Genomic DNA, 20,903 nt, shown 5'->3' with positions numbered 1-20,903 from the left:
GCGTCTCAAGGTATTAAGTTTACTAGAAGTAGAGCAACGCAATAAGCAAGATGACATAATGTAGACAAAAATAAATATAGAAATAAGAATAAACCCCATAATTTTATCCTCAGTATCAACAATTTAAATATGTGTCTTGTCCCCATTATGTCACTGGGATACATAACACAACAAGATTGAACCCACTACTACGCACCACTTCCTCTGAAGAACTACCCAACTATCTTGGCCAGAGAAGACAAATGATTCAGAAAGCATACATAACTACTAAATTATACATCAAAAGAAGGTTCAAAATATTCAATAATACTCAATGAACAATCTAATCATAAATCCACAATTCGTCGGATCCCAATAAACAAAGAATAAGGGGAAATGTTATTGAAGATCCGAGAGAGAGAGGGAGGGAGGGAGAGGGAGAGGGAGAGACAGAGAGAGGGAGAGAGGGAGAGAGGGAGGGAGAGGGAGAGAGGGAGAGAGAGAGCCATCTAGCTACTACTATGGACTCGTTGGTCCTAAAGGAACTACTCATACATCATCATGAAGGCAGCAAGCTTGATGAAGATGGCCCCTTCAATGGCGTGCCCTCCGATAGAGCTCCGAAATAAGGCTCCAAATGGGATTTCTTCGGAACAAAGGCATGCAACGATGATAAAACTCATCTGGAGGTATAACAAATGATCTTCGTAGGAATTTATGGCAGCTCAAGGGGCGCAGCCACCACCTGGCCTTGTGGGCCCCTCATGGATCTTCTCAATATTTCCCGAAGCTTCTGGCGTCTCTTGTAGCCCAAATAAATCATGTTAAATTAGCAACTTATTTTGACCTCCCTAGATATTGATTTCCTGCGAAACTGAAAACAAGCAGAAAACAGGAACTCACACTTGGCAATAAATTAATAGGTTAGTCTAGAAAATAATATGAATGGTATAAAATAATAATACAAATATGTACAAATAAACTTATTATAGCATTAAATAATAAAAAGTTATAGATATGTTTGAGACGTATTAGAACTCCTCCATTCCCAATCTTACTTTGTTCTAATGACCCATCCTTACTTTGTTCCATTGATCCAACATTCCTGATCATTATCTCCTCATCCGCGTGGTTCACTTACACTTAACTTTCTACATTTAATTTACCAATCCATCGAAAAACGCTGTGCGCGACGGCGCCACGCATAACAAGTGTGTACATGCGAGATTCCTCATCTTGGATGCTGTCATCAGGATGGGTGGTTCTGCCATCAACTTCATCAAGGCCCCGTTCCAGGACACGTATCAAGCTGTTACTCCACGAACGACTTCTCCCCGTGAGTAACCACAAGGTTGTCCTCATCTTCGGCACCTGCAGCCAGGTAATGGACGCCATGGAGTTTCTCATGGAAAATTTACTCAGCCAGTAACTCAGCCAGGTAGTACCTTCGTTTGCATCTCTCTATCTATATCTATTCAGTTCAGTTGCATTTGTTGCATCTGTACACCGATTTACTTTTCTCTGATTAACCAGTTCGTCCTCTACTCGTAGGATGACAAGGCGACTGTCTCTCAGTATATTGTCGCGTCTGTAGTGTCTCATCGATGTTCACTACATATTCCATATATTTAAAATGCACCACTATCTTATATTTAGAATAAACCTTTTTACTTTGCCAAAGTTACCATTTACATTTTGTTCATATGATCTTAATTAGTAAAACATCTATTGTATCTAGCAACCATCTAATATGAAGGTAACTATTATGATATGAAAATTTAATTATACAATATATTAACATTGGTTGCCAAAATTATAGTCTAAATAAATTTTTAGTATATTGTGACAGAGTTATTGCCGTTTTGACACATTGTTTTTTTGTCTAACACATTTTTTTGGCAAGTGAAAAATGGAAAAGAATAGAAGCCAAGTGATTGTAGATCCATATGTGCCACTTGGATAATTGCTAATATATGCTGGCATTCATATCTAGCTAAAATTTCTAAAGTATCATTCTAGAGAGCTACAAAGTTGATTGAGTTTTCTAGAATGCATGTTTGTCTCCTTCATGTCAAAATAAATAAAAGTGATAATTATTTCAAACCAAATAGAAAGATCTAGAATATGAATAAATGATAACTTTGTGTTCAGATAAATATATCAGAACCTTTGCACTACCTAAGTACTTGTTTACTAGTTGTTATATGGCAAAATATGATGATTTGTTCTTCTGTTCATCAATTAGCTTGCATCCCATGCATACTTTACACTTAGTTTTAATTAGAATCATTCGACTCAGGACACATCAAGTGTGTTCAATTTTTTTTGTTTGGCACACAATTTACATAGAGGTTCTTGCTTATACTTGGTAAAACAATATCACTTGTAACATGTACTAGTAGTCCCTTTTCACAATAATCATTTTTATGTTATACGAGGCAATGATTTCCATAGATTAAAGTACCAACATCTCACTCTGAATGGTGACTGGGTGCCAGTTTACTACATGATCCGTATGGACATTCAATACGTCCTAGAAGGGTTGCACATGTTTTGTCGCGCCATTGCTGTTGTTAAAAGGGTTGGGCATCCTTTGATGTGATGTTGGTGTGGTTGGGTTTTAATAATTTTTTAACTCCCACTATTTCAAAATATAAGATGTATTAGTTTTTTAAAAAGTCAAAACTCATTAAGTTTCACCAAATTTGTAAACAAATATATATAGCCATATCAAATTAGTATCATTAGATTTATCATGAAATGAATTTCCATATTTCATTTATTTGTATTGCAAATGTTGATAATTTTATCTCTGAATTTTGTCGAAGACACCTTATATTTTGGTGGCGATGAAATATTTGGTTTGGCGAGTGGGGGAGATTATGGAGCGTGTTTTCCTTTCATTTATAATCCACTGTTTTCGTGGGCATTTCACGTTGTGATTCTATGTTATCTTCTAATCTACCTTACTTACAAGAGAAATTTTATGCGCTGGTGGCTATTTGTACTATATTGTTGCTAAAGTATCACATATTGGTGTTTTTTCTAGATGACGAGAGGATGTGGGGGATTGGTTATTTGTACAGGTCGGTTGCTGCCGGTTGATTTGAAAAAAAATCAATGATATGGTAGAAATCGTAAACCGGATTGAAAATTGAATAGCTCAATCAAATGAAAGAGCTCCAAAACTAAGGACCATAGTGAATTAATAGAATGGAACGAGAGAGCTTGTTGAGAAATTGTTGACCTGGTCAAAATCGGTTGGTCCAATTTCAAATTTTCGACCTCAATTGCCCACGAGACCTTAAAAATTAGGGAGCATAATGTATTAACTAGACTAGAAGCGTTGGTCCTTCTTTGTCAGTTGCTTGTGTTTTGGGGGTTTCATAATTCTTTTTCTCCGTATGTTTCAAAATATAAGATGTATTAGTTTTGTGAAAAGTCAAACTCTTTAAGTTTGACCAAAGTTCTAGAGAAATACTCCCTCCGTTTCTTTATGTAAGGTGTATTATTTTCGACATGGTGATCAAGGCAAAAAATTATAGACATGTTAAGACGAAATTACCCTTGGCAATTTATTGCTTAGTGGCAAGTAAATCAGTTAGTCCAGGAAACTAAGAGATACATGCAATTGACATATATATAGTTTCCTTCTTTTGCTACAAGAAAAGATACATTCAATCAGAAGAGAGATACTTTTCTTTTTCTAGAGGGCTAATAAGGGAATTATCAGGAATTAGAAGAAATGCACCTTACATTCTGAAATTTTATCAAAAAACAAATACACCTTATATAAAGGAATGGAGGGAGTGTATCAATATCCTTAATATGAAAATTGAATCATTAGATTGATCATGAAATCAATTTTAATATTTTGTTTATTTAATATTGTCGGTGTCCATATATCTAGCAAGTCTTTGGTCATCGATGATGGCATCATCACTAGCATTACCTTCCACACTAAAGCGGCTTGAGACAATTGTGTGGTCCTTTGCCAAAATCTCAACTCCTAATGTCTCAGTTGGTAGTCTCCGTTCCACGGTTAAATTTTTTCCCACCAACGATGGTTTTTTTCATCCTCCCGACCACCTCCCACGTCCCAGCGCTTCCCCCCTGCTCCACAATTTTTTTGTCAATTTTTTCATTGGTTTTTTCATCTCTGCTGCCTCCGCCCACTCAAGCAGCCAAAAAGCCACCCCCACGCACGAACCACTCCCCTCCCTCTCCTCGCGTGAGCATCCTCTCCTCGGTACCCTCGCACATGCTAGGGTTCTTGCGCTGCCGCCACACAGGAGCTTGTCGACCAGCCCAGCGTCCTGCTGCTCTGCGCCTCGCTTCCCTCGTCGCTCGCCTTCGGACTCCTCGCTTCCCTCAGGAGATCCGTCGCTTGTCCTCAAGCCAAGCCACCGCCTCTCCGCCAAAAAGAATGATTCTGATCTCCGCCGTGGTCGACAAACAGCGCGACGGGCGGAGCACCTAGCCCATAGGCTCATCCCCTTATCCGATCCACTCCGGCGGCGGCCATCGTTGGTACGTTGTGCTTGTGTCACCTCTCATGATTTTTTTCTGGTTTGATTCCCCATGTCTCATGGGTGTGTGGTTGATACGTCCATTTAGCATCATACTTTTATATCGATATTTATTGCATTATGGGCTGTTATTACAAGTTATGTTACAATACTTATGCCTATTCTCTCTTATTTTACAAGGTTTACATGAAGAGGGAGAATACTGGCAGCTGGATTTCTGGGCTGGAAAAGGAGCAAATATTAGAGACCTGTTCTGCACAACTCCAAAAGTCCTGGAACTCCACGAAAGTCATTTTCGGAATTAATAAAAAATAATGAGCAAAGAAACTACCAGAGGGGGGCCACCCACCATCCACTTGGGTGGGGGCGCGCCCTACCCCCCTGGGCGTGCCCCCCTGCCTCGTGGGCCCCCTGGAAGGCCTCCGGTGCCCATCTTCTACTATATGAAGTCTTTTACCCTGGAAAAAATCATAAGCAAGCTTTCGGGAAGAAACTCCGCCGCCACGAGGCGGAACCTTGGCGGAACCAATCTAGGGCTTCGGCAGAGCTGTTTTGCCGGGGAAACATCCCTCCGGGACGGGGAAATCATCGCCATCATCATCACCAACGATCCTCTCATCGGGAGGGGGTCAATCTCCATCAAAATCTTCACCAGCACCATCTCCTCTAAAACCCTAGTTCATCTCTTGTATCCAATCTTTGTCCCAAAGCCTCAGATTGGTACATGTAGGTTGCTAGTAGTGTTGATTACTCCTTGTAGTTGATGCTAGTTGGTTTATTTGGTGGAAGATCATATGCTCAGATCCTATATGCATATTAATACCCCTCTGATTATGTACATGAATATGATTTGTGAGTAGTTACGTTTGTTCCTGAGGACATGGGAGAAGTCTTGCTATAAGTAGTCATGTGAATTTGGTATTCGTTCGATATTTTGATGAGATGTATGTTGTCTCTCCTCTAGTGGTGTTATGTGAACGTTGACTACATGACACTTCACCATTATTTGGGCCTATAGGAAGGCATTGGGAAGTAATAAGTAGATGCTGGGTTGCTAGAGTGACAGAAGCTTAAACCCTAGTTTATGCGTTGCTTTGTAAGGGGCTGATTTGGATCCCTATGTTTAATGTTGTGGTTAGGTTTACCTTAATACTTCTTTTGTAGTTGCGAATGCTTGCAATAGGAGTTAATCATAAGTGGGATGTTTGTCCAAGTAAGGGCTGTTGGAAATATGCCCTAGAGGCAATAATAAATTAGTTATTATTATATTTCCTTGTTCATGATAATCGTTTATTATCCATGCTAGAATTGTATTGATAGGAAACTCAGGTACATGTGTGGATACATAGACAACACCATGTCCCTAGTAAGCCTCTAGTTGACTAGCTCGTTGATCAATAGATGGTTACGGTTTCCTGACCATGGACATTGGATGTCATTGATAACGGGATCACATCATTAGGAGAATGATGTGATGGACAAAGACCCAATCCTAAGCCTAGCACAAGATCATGTAGTTCGTATGCTAAAGCTTTTCTAATGTCAAGTATCATTTCCTTAGACCATGAGATTGTGCAACTCCCGGATACCGTAGGAGTGCTTTGGGTGTGCCAAACGTCACAACGTAACTGGGTGGCTATAAAGGTACACTACAGGTATCTCCGGAAGTGTCTGTTGGGTTGGCACGAATCGAGACTCGGATTTGTCACTCCGTGTAAACGGAGAGGTATCTCTGGGCCCACTCGGTAGGACATCATCATAATGTTGGGGAACGTTGCAGAAAACAAAAATTTTCCTACTCGTTTCACCAAGATCCATCTAGGAGTTCATCTAGCAATGAGTCATCGGATGCATCTACATACCTTTGTAGATCGCGCACGGAAGCGTTCAAAGAACGGTGATGATGTAGTCGAACACGACGTGATCCAAATCACCGATGACCAAGCGCCGAACGGACGGCACCTCCGCGTTCAACACACGTACGGGCCGGGAGACGTCTCCTCCTTCTTGATCCAGCAAGGGGAAGGAGAGGTTGATGAAGATCCAGCAGCACAACGGCGTGGTGGTGGATGCAGGGCGTCACAGTAGCAGGGCTTCGCCTATACTACGCGAGAGAGACGTAACGGGGAGAGAGGGAGGCGCTAGGGGCTGGTGTATCAAGTCCCTCTTCTCCCCCACTATATATAGGAGGGCCAAGGGGGGTGGTGCGCAGCCTAGGAGATCTGATCTCCTAGGTGCGGCGGCCAGGGGGAGGATTCCCTCCCCCCCCCCAAGGCACCCAGAAGTGCCTTCCACCACTTGGACTCCTCCCCCATGGAAACCCTAGGCGCATGGGCCTAGTGGGGCTGGTGCCCTTGGCCCATGTAGGCCAAGGCGCACCCCCTACAGCCCATGTGGCCCCCCGGGACAGGTGGCCCCACCCGGTGGGCCCCCGGGACCCCTCCGGTGGTCCCGGTACAATACCGATAACCCCGAAACTTGTCCCGATGGCCGAAACAGCATTTCCTATATATAATTCTTTACCTCCGGACCATTCCGGAACTCCTCGTGACGTCCGGGATCTCATCCGGGACTCCGAACAACATTCGGGTTTCTGCATATACATATCTTCACAACCCTAGCGTCACTGAACCTTAAGTGTGTAGACCCTACGGGTTCGGGAGACAAGCAGACATGACCGAGACGACTCTCCGGTCAATAACCAACAGCGGGATCTGGATACCCATGTTGGCTCCCACATGCTCCACGATGATCTCATCGGATGAACCACGATGTCGAGGATTCAATCAACCCCGTATGCAATTCCCTTTGTCAATCGATATGTTACTTGCCCGAGATTCGATCGTCGGTATCCCAATACCTCGTTCAATCTCGTTACCGTCAAGTCACTTTACTCGTACCGTAATGCATGATCCCGTGACCAGACACTTGGTCACTTTGAGCTCATTATGATGATGCATTACCGAGTGGGCCCGGTGATACCTCTCCGTCATACGGAGTGACAAATCCCAGTCTTGATCCGTGTCAACCCAACAGACACTTTCGGAGATACCCGTAGCATACCTTTATAGTCACCCAGTTACGTTGTGACGTTTGGTATACCCAAAGCACTCCTACGGTATCCGGGAGTTACACGATCTCATGGTCTAAGGAAAAGATACTTTGACATTGGAAAACTCTAGCAAACGAACTATACGATCTTGTGCTATGTTTAGGATTGGGTCTTGTCCATCACATCATTCTCCTAATGATGTGATCTCGTTATCAATGACATCCAATGTCCATAGTCAGGAAACCATGACTATCTGTTGATCAACGAGCTAGTCAACTAGAGGCTTACTAGGGACATGTTGGTGTCTGTTATTCACACATGTATTATGATTTCCGGATAACACAATTATAGCATGAATAAAGACAATTATCATGAACAAGGAAATATAATAATAATGCTTTTATTATTGCCTCTAGGGCATATTTCCAACAGTCTCCCACTTGCACTAGAGTCAATAATCTAGTTACATTGTGATGAATCGAACACCCATGGAATTCTGGTGTTGATCATGTTTTGCCCTAGGGAGAGGTTTAGTCAACGGATCTGCTACATTCAGGTTCGTATGTACTTTACAAATCTCTATGTCTCCATTTTGAACATTTTCACGAATGGAGTTGAAGCGACGCTTGATGTGCCTTGTCTTCTTGTGAAACCTGGGCTCCTTGGCAAGTGCAATAGCTCCAGTGTTGTCACAAAAGAGTTTGATTGGCCACGACGCATTGGGTATGACTCCTAGGTCGGTGATGAACTCCTTCACCCATATTGCTTCATGTGCTGCCTCCGAGGCTGCCATGTACTCCGCTTCACATGTAGATCCCGCCACGATGCTCTGCTTGCAGCTGCACCAGCTCACTGCTCCACCATTCAACATATACACGTATCCGGTTTGTGACTTAGAGTCATCCAGATCTGTGTCGAAGCTAGCGTCGACGTAACCCTTTACGACGAGCTCTTCGTCACCTCCATAAACGAGAAACATTTCCTTAGTCCTTTTCAGGTACTTCAGGATATTCTTGACCGCTGTCCAGTGTTCCTTGCCGGGATTACTTTGGTACCTTCCTACCAAACTTACGGCAAGGTTTACATCAGGTCTGGTACACAGCATGGCATACATAATAGAACCTATGGCTGAGGCATAGGGGATGACACTCATCTCTTCTATTTCTTCTGCCGTGGTCGGACATTGAGCTGAGCTCAATTTCACACCTTGTAATACAGGTAAGAACCCCTTCTTAGAATGATCCATATTGAACTTCTTCAATATCTTATCAAGGTATGTGCTTTGTGAAAGACCTATGAGGCGTCTTGATCTATCTCTATAGATTTTGATGCCTAATATATAAGCAGCTTCTCCAAGGTCCTTCATTGAAAAACTCTTATTCAAGTAGGCCTTGATGCTGTCCAAGAGTTCTATATCATTTCCCATCAAAAGTATGTCATCCACATATAATATGAGAAATGCTACAGAGCTCCCACTCACTTTCTTGTAAACGCAGGCTTCTCCATAAGTCTGCGTAAACCCAAACGCTTTGATCATCTCATCAAAGCGAATGTTCCAACTCCGAGATGCTTGCACCAGCCCATAAATCGAGCGTTGGAGCTTGCACACCTTGTTAGCATTCTTAGGATCGACAAAACCTTCCGGCTGCATCATATACAATTCTTCCTTAAGGAAACCATTAAGGAATGCCGTTTTAACGTCCATTTGCCATATTTCATAATCATAGAATGCGGCAATCGCTAACATGATTCGGACGGACTTCAGCTTCGCTACCGGTGAGAAAGTCTCATCGTAGTCAACTCCTTGAACTTGTCGATAACCCTTAGCAACAAGTCGAGCTTTATAGATGGTCACATTACCATCCGCGTCTGTCTTCTTCTTAAAGATCCATTTATTTTCTATGGCTCGCCGTTCAACGGGCAAGTCAATCAAAGTCCATACTTCATTTTCATACATGGATCCTATCTCGGATTTCATGGCTTCTAGCCATTTGTCGGAATCCGGGCCCGCCATCGCTTCTTCATAGTTCGAAGGTTCACCGTTGTCTAACAACATGATTTCCAAGACAGGGTTGCCGTACCACTCTGGTGCGGAACGTGTCCTTGTGGACCTTCGAATTTCAGTAGGAGCTTGATCAGAAGTATCTTGATCATTATCATTAACTTCCTCTCTAGTCGGTGCAGGCACCTCAGGAACATCTTCTTGAGTTGCGCCATTTTCTGGTTCAAGAGGTAATACCTCATCAAGCTCTACTTTCCTCCCACTTACTTCTTTCGAGAGAAACTCTTTCTCTAGAAAGGACCCATTCTTGGCAACAAAGATCTTGCCTTCGGATCTGAGGTAGAAGTTGTACCCAATAGTTTCTTTTGGGTATCCTATGAAGACGCATTTTTCCGACTTGGGTTCGAGCTTCTCAGGTTGAAGTTTCTTCACATAAGCATCGCATCCCCAAACTTTTAGAAACGACAGCTTAGGTTTCTTCCCAAACCATAATTCATACGGTGTCGTCTCAACGGATTTCGACGGAGCCCTATTTAAAGTGAATGCGGCAGTCTCTAAAGCATAGCCCCAAAAAGATAGCGGTAAATCGGTAAGAGACATCATAGATCGCACCATATCTAATAGAGTGCGATTACGACGTTCGGACACACCGTTACGCTGAGGTGTTCCAGGCGGCGTGAGTTGTGAAACTATTCCACATTTTCTTAAGTGTGTACCAAATTCGTGACTCAAGTATTCTCCTCCACGATCTGATCGTAGAAATTTGATTTTCCTGTCACGTTGATTCTCAACCTCACTCTGAAATTCCTTGAACTTTTCAAAAGTTTCAGACTTGTGTTTCATTACGTAGACATACCCATATCTACTTAAGTCATCAGTGAGGGTGAGAACATAACGATAGCCACCGCGAGCCTCAACACTCATTGGACCACACACATCAGTATGTATGATTTCCAATAAGTTGGTTGCTCGCTCCATTGTTCCTGAGAACGGAGTCTTGGTCATTTTACCCACAAGGCATGGTTCGCACGTGTCAAATGATTCATAATCAAGAGACTCTAAAAGTCCATCTGCATGGAGCTTCTTCATGCGTTTGACACCTATGTGACCAAGGCGGTAGTGCCACAAGTATGTGGGACTATTATTATCAATCTTACATCTTTTGGTACTCACATTATGAACATGTGTAGCATTACGTTCGAGATTCATAAAGAATAAACCATTCACCATAGGAGCACGACCATAAAACATATCACTCATATAAATGGAACAACCATTATTCTCGGATTTAAATGAGTAGCCATCTCGAAATAAACGAGATCCCGATACAATGTTCATGCTCAAAGCTGGCACTAAATAACAATTATTGAGGTTTAAAACTAATCCCGTAGGTAAATGTAGAGGCAGCGTGCCGACGGCGATCACATCGACCTTGGAACCATTCCCGACGCGCATCGTCACCTCGTCCTTCGCCAGTCTCCGTTTATTCCGTAGCTCCTGTTGTGAGTTACAAATATGAGCAACGGCACCGGTATCAAATACCCAGGAGTCACTACGAGTACTGGTAAGGTACACATCAATTATATGTATATCAAATATACCTTTGGTGTTGCCGGCCTTCTTGTCAGTTAAGTACTTGGGGCAGTTCCGTTTCCAGTGACCCTTCCCTTTGCAATAAAAGCACTCTGTCTCAGGCTTGGGTCCATTCTTTGGCTTCTTCCCGGCAGCTTGCTTGCCGGGCGCGGCAACCTCCTTGCCGTCCTTCTTGAAGTTCTTTTTACCCTTGCCTTTCTTGAACTTAGTGGTTTTATTGACCATCAACACTTGATGTTCCTTCTTGACTTCTACCTCCGCTGATTTCAGCATAGAGAACAACTCAGGAATGGTCTTTTGCATCCCCTGCATGTTGAAGTTCATCACAAAGCTCTTGTAGCTTGGTGGAAGCGACTGGAGGATTCTGTCAATGACCGCATCATCCGGGAGATTAACTCCCAGCTGAGACAAGCGGTTATGCAACCCAGACATAGTGAGTATGTGCTCACTGACAGAACTATTTTCCTCCATCTTACAGCTGAAGAACTTATCGGAGACTTCATATCTCTCGATCCGGGCATGAGCTTGAAAAACCATTTTCAGCTCTTCGAACATCTCATATGCTCCATGTCTCTCAAAACGCTTTTGGAGCCCCGGCTCTAAGCTGTAAAGCATGCCGCACTGAACGAGGGAGTAGTCGTCAACACGTGTCTGCCAAGCGTTCATAACATCTTGGTTCTGTGGGACGGGTGGATCACCTAGCGGTGCTTGTAGGACATAATCTTTCTTGGCAGCTATGAGGATGATCCTCAGGTTCCGGACCCAGTCCGTATAGTTGCTGCCATCGTCTTTCAGCTTGGTTTTCTCTAGGAACGCGTTGAAGTTGAGGACTACGTGGGCCATTTGATCTACAAGACATAGTGTAAAATATATTTAGACTAAGTTCATGATAATTAAGTTCATCTAATCAAATTATTAATGAACTCCCACTTAGATTAGACATCCCTCTAGTCATCTAAGTATTACATGATCCGGGTTAACTAGACCGTGTCCGATCATCACGTGAGACGGACTAGTCAACGTCGGTGAACATCTTCATGTTGATCGTATCTTCTATACGACTCATGCTCGACCTTTCGGTCTTCTGTGTTCCGAGGCCATGTCTGTACATGCTAGGCTCGTCAAGTTAACCCCAAGTGTTTTGCATGTGTTCCGAGGCCATGTCTGTACATGCTAGGCTCGTCAACACCCGTTGTATGTGAACGTAAGGATCCATCACACCCGATCATCACGGCGTGCTTAGAAACGACGAACTTTAGTAACGGTGCACAGTTAGGGGAGAACACCTCTTGAAATTGTTATGAGGGATCATCTTATTTACTACCGTCGTTCTAAGTAAACAAGATGCAAAACATGATAAACATCACATGCAATCAAATAATAAACATGACATGATATGGCCAATACCACATAGCTCCTTTGATCTCCATCTTGGGGCTCCATGATCATCTTGTCACCGGCTTGACACCATGATCTCCATCATCATGATCTCCATCATCATGTCTCCATGAAGTTGCTCGCCAACTATTACTTCTACTACTATGGCTAACGCGTTTAGCAATAAAGTAAAGTAATTTACATGGCGTTTCTCAATGACACGCAGGTCATACAAAAAATAAAGACAACTCCTATGGCTCCTGCCGGTTGTCATACTCATCGACATGCAAGTCGTGATTCCTTGTACAATAGCATGAACATCTCATACATCATATACAGATCATTCATCATTCATCACAACTTTGGCCATATCATATCACGAACCACTTGCTGCAAAAACAAGTTAGACGTCCTCTAATTGTTATTGCAAGTTTTACGTGGCTGAATTAGGGTTCTAGCAAGAACGTCTTCTTACCTATGTTAAAGCCACAACGTGATTTGTCAACTTCTATTTACCCTTCATAAGGACCCTGTTCATCGAATCCGCTCCAACTAAAGTGGGAGAGACAGACACCCGCCAGCCACCTTATGCAACTAGTGCATGTTAGTCGGTGGAACCGGTCTCACGTAAGCGTACGTGTAAGGTTGGTCCGGGCCGCTTCATCCCACAATACCGCTGAAGCAAGAAAAGACTAGTAACGGCAAGAAAGTTGACAAATCTACGCCCACAACAAATTGTGTTCTACTCGCGCAAGAAGAACTACGCATAGACCTAGGTCATGATGCCACTGTTGGGGAACGTTGCAGAAAACAAAAATTTTCCTACTCGTTTCACCAAGATCCATCTAGGAGTTCATCTAGCAATGAGTCATCGGATGCATCTACATACCTTTGTAGATCGCGCACGGAAGCATTCAAAGAACGATGATGATGTAGTCGAACACGACGTGATCCAAATCACCGATGACCAAGCGCCGAACGGACGGCACCTCCGCGTTCAACACACTTACGGGACGGGAGACGTCTCCTCCTTCTTGATCCAGCAAGTGGAAGGAGAGGTTGATGAAGATCCAGCAGCACGACGGCGTGGTGGTGGATGCAGGGCGTCACAGTAGCAGGGCTTCGCCTATACTACGCGAGAGAGACGTAACGGGGAGAGAGGGAGGCGCCAGGGGCTGGTGTATCAAGTCCCTCTTATCCCCCACTATATATAGGAGGGCCAAGGGGGGGTGGTGCGCAGCCTAGGAGATCTGATCTCCTAGGTGCGGCGGCCAGGGGGAGGATTCCCTCCCCCCCAAGGCACCCAGAGGTGCCTTCCACCACTTGGACTCCTCCCCCATGGAAACCCTAGGCGCATGGGCCTAGTGGGGCTGGTGCCCTTGGCCCATGTAGGCCAAGGCGCACCCCCTACAGCCCATGTGGCCCCCCGGGACAGGTGGCCCCACCCGGTGGCCCCCCGGGACCCCTCCGGTGGTCCCGGTACAATACCGATAACCCCGAAACTTGTCCCGATGGCCGAAACAGCATTTCCTATATATAATTCTTTACCTCCGAACCATTCTGGAACTCCTCGTGACATCCGGGATCTCATCCGGGACTCCGAACAACATTCGGGTTTCTGCATATACATATCTTCACAACCCTAGCGTCACCGAACCTTAAGTGTGTAGACCCTACGGGTTCGGGAGACAAGCAGACATGACCGAGACGACTCTCCGGTCAATAACCAACAGCGGGATCTGGATACCCATGTTGGCTCCCACATGCTCCACGATGATCTCATCGGATGAACCACGATGTCGAGGATTCAATCAACCCCGTATGCAATTCCCTTTGTCAATCGATATGTCACTTGCCCGAGATTCGATCGTCGGTATCCCGATACCTCGTTCAATCTCGTTACCGGCAAGTAACTTTACTCGTACCGTAATGCATGATCCCGTGACCAGACACTTGGTCACTTTGAGCTCATTATGATGATGCATTACCGAGTGGGCCCGGTGATACCTCTTTGTCATACGGAGTGACAAATCCCGGTCTTGATCCGTGTCAACCCAACAGACACTTTCGGAGATACCCGTAGCATACCTTTATAGTCACCCAGTTACGTTGTGACGTTTGGTATACCCAAAGCACTCCTACGGTATCCAGGAGTTAGACGATCTCATGGTCTAAGGAAAAGATACTTTGACATTGGAAAACTCTAGCAAACGAACTATACGATCTTGTGCTATGTTTAGGATTGGGTCTTGTCCATCACATCATTCTCCTAATGATGTGATCTCATTATCAATGACATCCAATGTCCATAGTCAGGAAACCATGACTATCTGTTGATCAACGAGCTAGTCAACTAGAGGCTTACTAGGGACATGTTGGTGTCTGTTATTCACACATGTATTACGATTTTCGGATAACACAATTATAGCATGAATAAAGACAAGTATCATGAACAAGGAAATATAATAATAACGCTTTTATTATTGCCTCTAGGGCATATTTCCAACACATAATGTGCACAATGTGATCAAGGAGTTGATCACGGGATGATGTGTTACGAAACGAGTAAAGAGACTTGCCGGTAACGATATTGAACAAGGTATCGGGATGCCGACGATCAAATCTCGGGCAAGTATCGTACCGCTAGACAAAGGGAATTGTATACGGGATTGATTAAGTCCTTGACATCGTGGTTCATCCGATGAGATCATTGTGGAACATGTGGGAGCCAACATGGGTATCCAGATCCCGCTGTTGGTTATTGACCGGAGAGTCATCTCGGTCATGTCTGCATGTCTCCCGAACCCATAGGGTCCACACACTTAAGGTTCGGTGACGCTAGGGTTATAGAGATATTAGTATGCGGTAACTCGAAAGTTGTTCGGAGTCCCGGATGAGATCCCGGACGTCACGAGGAGTTCCGGAATGGTCCGGAGGTAAAGATTTATATATGGGAAGTCTCGTTTTGGTCGCCGAAAAAGTTTCGCGCATTATCGGTATTGTACCGGGAGTGCCGAAAGGGGTCCGGGGGTCCACCAAGGGGGTCCACTTGCCCCGGGGGGGCACATGGGCTGTAGGGGTGTGCGCCTTGGCCTATATGGGCCAAGGGCACCAGCCCCAAGAGGCCCATGCGCCAAGAGATAAGGGAAAGAAAGAGTCCTAAAGGGGGAAGGCACCTCCTAGGTGCCTTGGGGAGGATGGACTCCTCCCTGGCCGCACCCTTCCTTGGAGGAAGGGCCAAGGCTGCGCCCCCCCTCTCCCTAGGCCCTATATATAGTGGGGAGAAGGGAGGGCAGCCATACCTAAGCCTTGGCGCCTCCCTCTCCCTCCCATGACACATCTCCCTCCTCCCGCAGCGCTTGGCGAAGCCCTGTTGGAATCCCGCTACTTCCACCACCACACCGTCGTGCTGCTGGATCTCCATCAACCTCTCCTCCCCCCTTGCTGGATCAAGAAGGAGGAGACGTCGCTGCTCCATACGTGTGTTGAACACGGAGGTGCCTTCCGTTCGGCGCTAGGATCATCGGTGATTTGGATCACGACGAGTACGACTCCATCAACCCCGTTCTCTTGAACGCTTCCGCGCGCGATCTACAAGGGTATGTAGATCCACTCCTCCCTCGTTGCTAGATGACTCCATAGATAGATCTTGGTGACACGTAGGAAAATTTTGAATTTATTCTACGTTCCCCAACAAGGACATCACCCAAGCACCGGTCCACGCACATACCAAATTATCAAAGTAACGAATGTGAATCATATGAACGTGATGAAAACTAGCTTGACGATAATTCCCATGTGTCCTCGGGAGCGCTTTTCTCTATATAAGAGTTTGTCCAGACTTGTCCTTTGCTACAAAAAGGATTGGGCCATCTTGCTGCACCTTGTTTACTTTCATTACTTGTTTCCCGTTACAAATTACCTTATCATAAAACTATCTGTTACCAACAATTTCAGTGCTTGCAGAGAATACCTTACTGAAAATTGCTTATCATTTCCTTCTGGTCCTTGTTGGGTTTGACACTCTTACTTATCGAAAGGACTACGATAGATCCCCTACACTTGTCCGTCATCAAGACTCTTTTCTGCCACCGTTTCCGGGGAGTGAAGCGCCTTTGGTAGGTGGAATTTGGTAAGGAAAAATTTATATAGTGTGCTGAAATTTACTATCACTTGATACTATGGAACAAAATCCTTTGAGGGGCTTGTTCGGGGTATCTTCACCCCGACCAGTAGAGCCAAGAGTTGCTCCTCAACCTACTGAACCTACTGAAAATGTTTACTTTGAAATTCCTTCGGGTATGATAGAGAAACTACTAACTAATCCTTTTGCAGGAGATGGAACATTGCATCCCAATTTACACTTAATCTAAATGGATGAAGTTTGTGGATTATTTAAGCTTGCAGGTATGCCCGAGGATGTTATCAAGAAGAAGGTCTTCCCTTTATCTTTGAAGGGAGATGCATTGACATGGTTTAGGCTATGTGATGATATGGTATAATGGAACTACAACCGATTGAAATTGGAATTTCATCAGAAGTTTTATCATATGCATCTTGTTCATCGTGATTGTAATTATATATATAATTTTTGGCCTCGCGAAGGAGAAAGTATCACTCAATCTTGGGGGAGGCTTAAGTCAATGTTATATTCATGCCCCAATCATGAGCTCTCAAGAGAAATGATTATTCAAAAATTTTATGCTCGGCTTTCTCTCAATAATCGCTCCATGCTCGATACTTCTTGTACTGGCTCTTTTATGATGAAGACTATTGAATTCAAATGGGATTTGTTGGAGAGAATTAAACGCAACTCTGAAGATTGGGATCTCGGCGAAGGTAAGGAGTCAGGTATAACATCTAAGTTTGATTGTGTTAAATCTTTTATGGATACCAATGTTTTACGTGAATTTAGCACTAAATATGGACTCAACTCTGAGATAGTAGCTTCTTTCTGTGAATCCTTTGGTACTCATGTTGATCTCCCTAAGGATAAGTGGTTTAAATATATTCCTCCCATTGAAGTAAAAGTAGTTGCACCTATTAAAGTTGAAGAAAAGACTATCACTTATGATGATCATGTTGTTCCTACTGCTTATATTGAGAAACCACCTTTCCTTGTTAGAATAAAGGATCAAACTAAAACTTCAACTGTGGTCAACAAAAGTAATATTAAGACAACCAAACCCCCTGAGCAAATTAAGGTTGAACCTAGTATTGCTATGGTTAAAGATCTATTGGCTGATAATGTCGATGGGCATGTTATTTACTTCTGTGATGAAACTGCTATAATTGCTAGACCCGATAGTAAAAATAAAAATAGACTTGTTGTAGGCATGCATGTTATTTCTGTTAAAATAGAAGATCATTGTTATCATGACTTGCGTGATATGGGTGCTAGTGCAAGTGCAATACTCATTCTTTATATCAAGAAATTATGCATGATATTGCACCCGCTGAATTAGAAGATATCGATGTTACAATTAAGCTTGCCAATAGAGATACTATTTCACCAGTTGGGATTGTTAGAGATGTTGAAGTCTTGTGTGGGAAAGTTAAATATCCTACTGATTTTCTTGTTCTAGCTTTCCCACAAGATATTTTTTGTCCCATTATATTTGGTAGACCCTTCTTGTATACTGTTAATGCCAGGATAGACTGCGAAAAGGATGTTGTTACTATTAGTTTAGGGGATATGTCTCATGAGTTTAATTTTGCTAAATTTCATAGACAACCCCGTGATGAGGAATTTCCTAGTAAAGATGAAATTATTGGTCTTGCTTCTATTGCCGTGCCTCCTAGTGATCCTTTAGAACAATATTTGCTAAACCATGGAAATGATATGTTTATGAATGAAAGAAGAGAAATAGATGAAGTATTATTTAAACAGGGACCTATTTTGAAACACAACTTGCCTATTGAAATCCTAGGTGTCAGTGTGGAACGACACCTATGGGATCACAAGAATCCCTACTACGGTTGTCGGGGCATAGGGTTGCGAGAAGAGCAGGATTAGTAATCAGCACAAGCATCGTTTACCCAGGTTCAAGCCGCGAGGATGCTGTCGGTGTCAAAACCGGCGGATCTCGGGTAGGGGGTCCCGAACTGTGCGTCTAGGCGGATGGTAACAGGAGGCAGGGGACACGATGTTTACCCAGGTTCGGGCCCTCTTGATGGAGGTAATGCCCTACGTCATGCTTGATTGTTCTTGATAATATGAGTAGTAGAAGAGTATCCGATCTTGGAAGTTCGGGTTCCGGGATGTTGCCCGATAAGTCTGGCCCGCTGCCTGACTCTAGGTTCAGGGCTTGGGTGATGTCCTCCTGTAAGCGGGTATCCGGCTCGGAGAGCTCAGGAATCCGGACATAGTTAGTCCTCAAGATAGAGGAAGAATCGCCGCATTGTTCCTCCACCACCGCAATATGATGGGTGACTGGTGGAGAGTTAATCTTCCTTTGATCGGGTTTAAGCCCAATCCGATCATAGTCCATAGCGACTCCCAAGGCGGCGATGCGATCCAAGAGCTCGTTTAGGGATGAGAGCTCCATTGGATCCATCTGCTCGGCGAATTCCGAGCCGACATGGAGGCTGTTTTCGATTACCCGAGAAGTCATCATCGGTGCAGCAGCCGAACAGGCGGTCATGATGAAACTGCCTAGCCGGAGAGTTTGGCCGACAGCCAGGGCTCCCCAGGCGGTAATGTTGTTTTTAACAACATGATGAGGCATCCTTCCTTACGGTGAGGACACAGTGGAACTCTCAATGAAAGCACCAATGTCGGTGTCAAAACTGGCGGATCTCGGGTAGGGGGTCCCGAACTGTGCGTCTAGGGGGATGGTAACAGGAGGCAGGGGACACGATGTTTACCCAGGTTCGGGCCCTCTTGATGGAGGTAATACCCTACGTCCTGCTTGATTGTTCTTGATAATATGAGTAGTACAAGAGTTGATCTACCACGAGATCGAAGAGGCTAAACCCTAGAAGCTAGCCTATGGTATGATTAGTGTTGTCGGTCCTACGGACTAAACCCTCCAGTTTGTATAGACACCGGAGGGGGCTAGGGTTACATAGAGTCGGTTACAAGGAAGGAAATCTACATATCCGTACTGCCAAGCGTGCCTTCCACGCCAAGGAGAGTCCCATCCGGACATGGGACGAAGTCTTCAATCTTATATCTTCATAGTCGAACAGTCCGGCTGTCCGGATACCCCCTAATCCAGGACTCCCTCAGTAGCCCCCGAACTAGGCTTCAATGATGATGAGTCCGGCGCGCAGATTGTCTTTGGCATTGCAAGGTGGGTTCTTCTTCAAACTCTGAGTACCTGCTAAATAGTGTCCGGCTTCTCATAAACTTTGCGCTTCTTGGCTTCTACGTCCAATAATGGCCATCTTCCACGTGTCAAGCGAATGTGAGGAGCCAGGGTGTTTTTACATTTACCACCCCATTTATGTGAATGGACTATCTATTAAAGAGACGAGGATCCTCAGATCCAAACCACACCATCCTCCCTCAGCGAGCATTCATCGGAGCGCGCCCGAAAAAATCCATCCCAACATGGCCGGCCAGCGCATCTCCTCCTCTCGCTCCCGCAGCCCCAAGCCCGGAGACTGGGAGAAGTGTTCCGTCCCGCATAGCCAATTAGTGAAGCTACGGACCCAGGGATTCCTCCCTCCAGCGTATATGGTCCCAGTTCGAGCCGGGCTCGCCACCTATAATGGCGGGGAGCAAGCGGAGAGCTTTCCCAACCCCTCTAAGGGAGAGAGGGTATGCCTTGTCCCTTATTTGTTAATGGGACTCGGATTTCCAATCCATCCATTTCTCCAAGGGCTCCTGGAGTTCTACGGCCTCCAGTTGCACGACCTCACCCCTGCCTCCATACTGCACATCGCTGGTTACGTAGCCCTTTGCGGGCTGTTCCTGGGTTGCGAAGCTCATTTTGCGTTGTGGAAGAAGTTGTTCTGCCTTGTGCCCCTTACACAGAGGGGATCAATATATCAAGTGGGCGAAGCCGAAGTATGGTGCAGCGCCGGGACCGAATACCTATCCGGTACCCCGAAGAAGACGTTCGAGGACTGTGGCCTTCGGAGTGGTTTTATATGGAGGATGTCCCTCTCCCGGATCCTATCCGGATTGTTCTTCCTGAGTTCGACAACGCCCCTTTAAAGAAACACCTAAGCTGGCACCCACGGAGCCCACGGGAGGAAGATGATAGAGATGTATTTATCTGATGGGCTGGATAAAGTTGCTGGCCAAATCGGGACTGACCATAACCGAGGTTATGGCAATATGCATTATGCGGGGGGTGCAGCCACTTCAATATTGAGGCCACCCCATGTGGCACTTCAACGGGGAAGATGATGCCACTCGCTG

This window comes from Triticum urartu, chromosome 6A (assembly GCF_056163025.1).
Source record: "Triticum urartu cultivar PI428250 chromosome 6A, HENAU_Tu73, whole genome shotgun sequence".
Lineage (NCBI taxonomy): Eukaryota > Viridiplantae > Streptophyta > Magnoliopsida > Poales > Poaceae > Triticum > Triticum urartu.
This window is presented reverse-complemented; position numbering follows the sequence as displayed.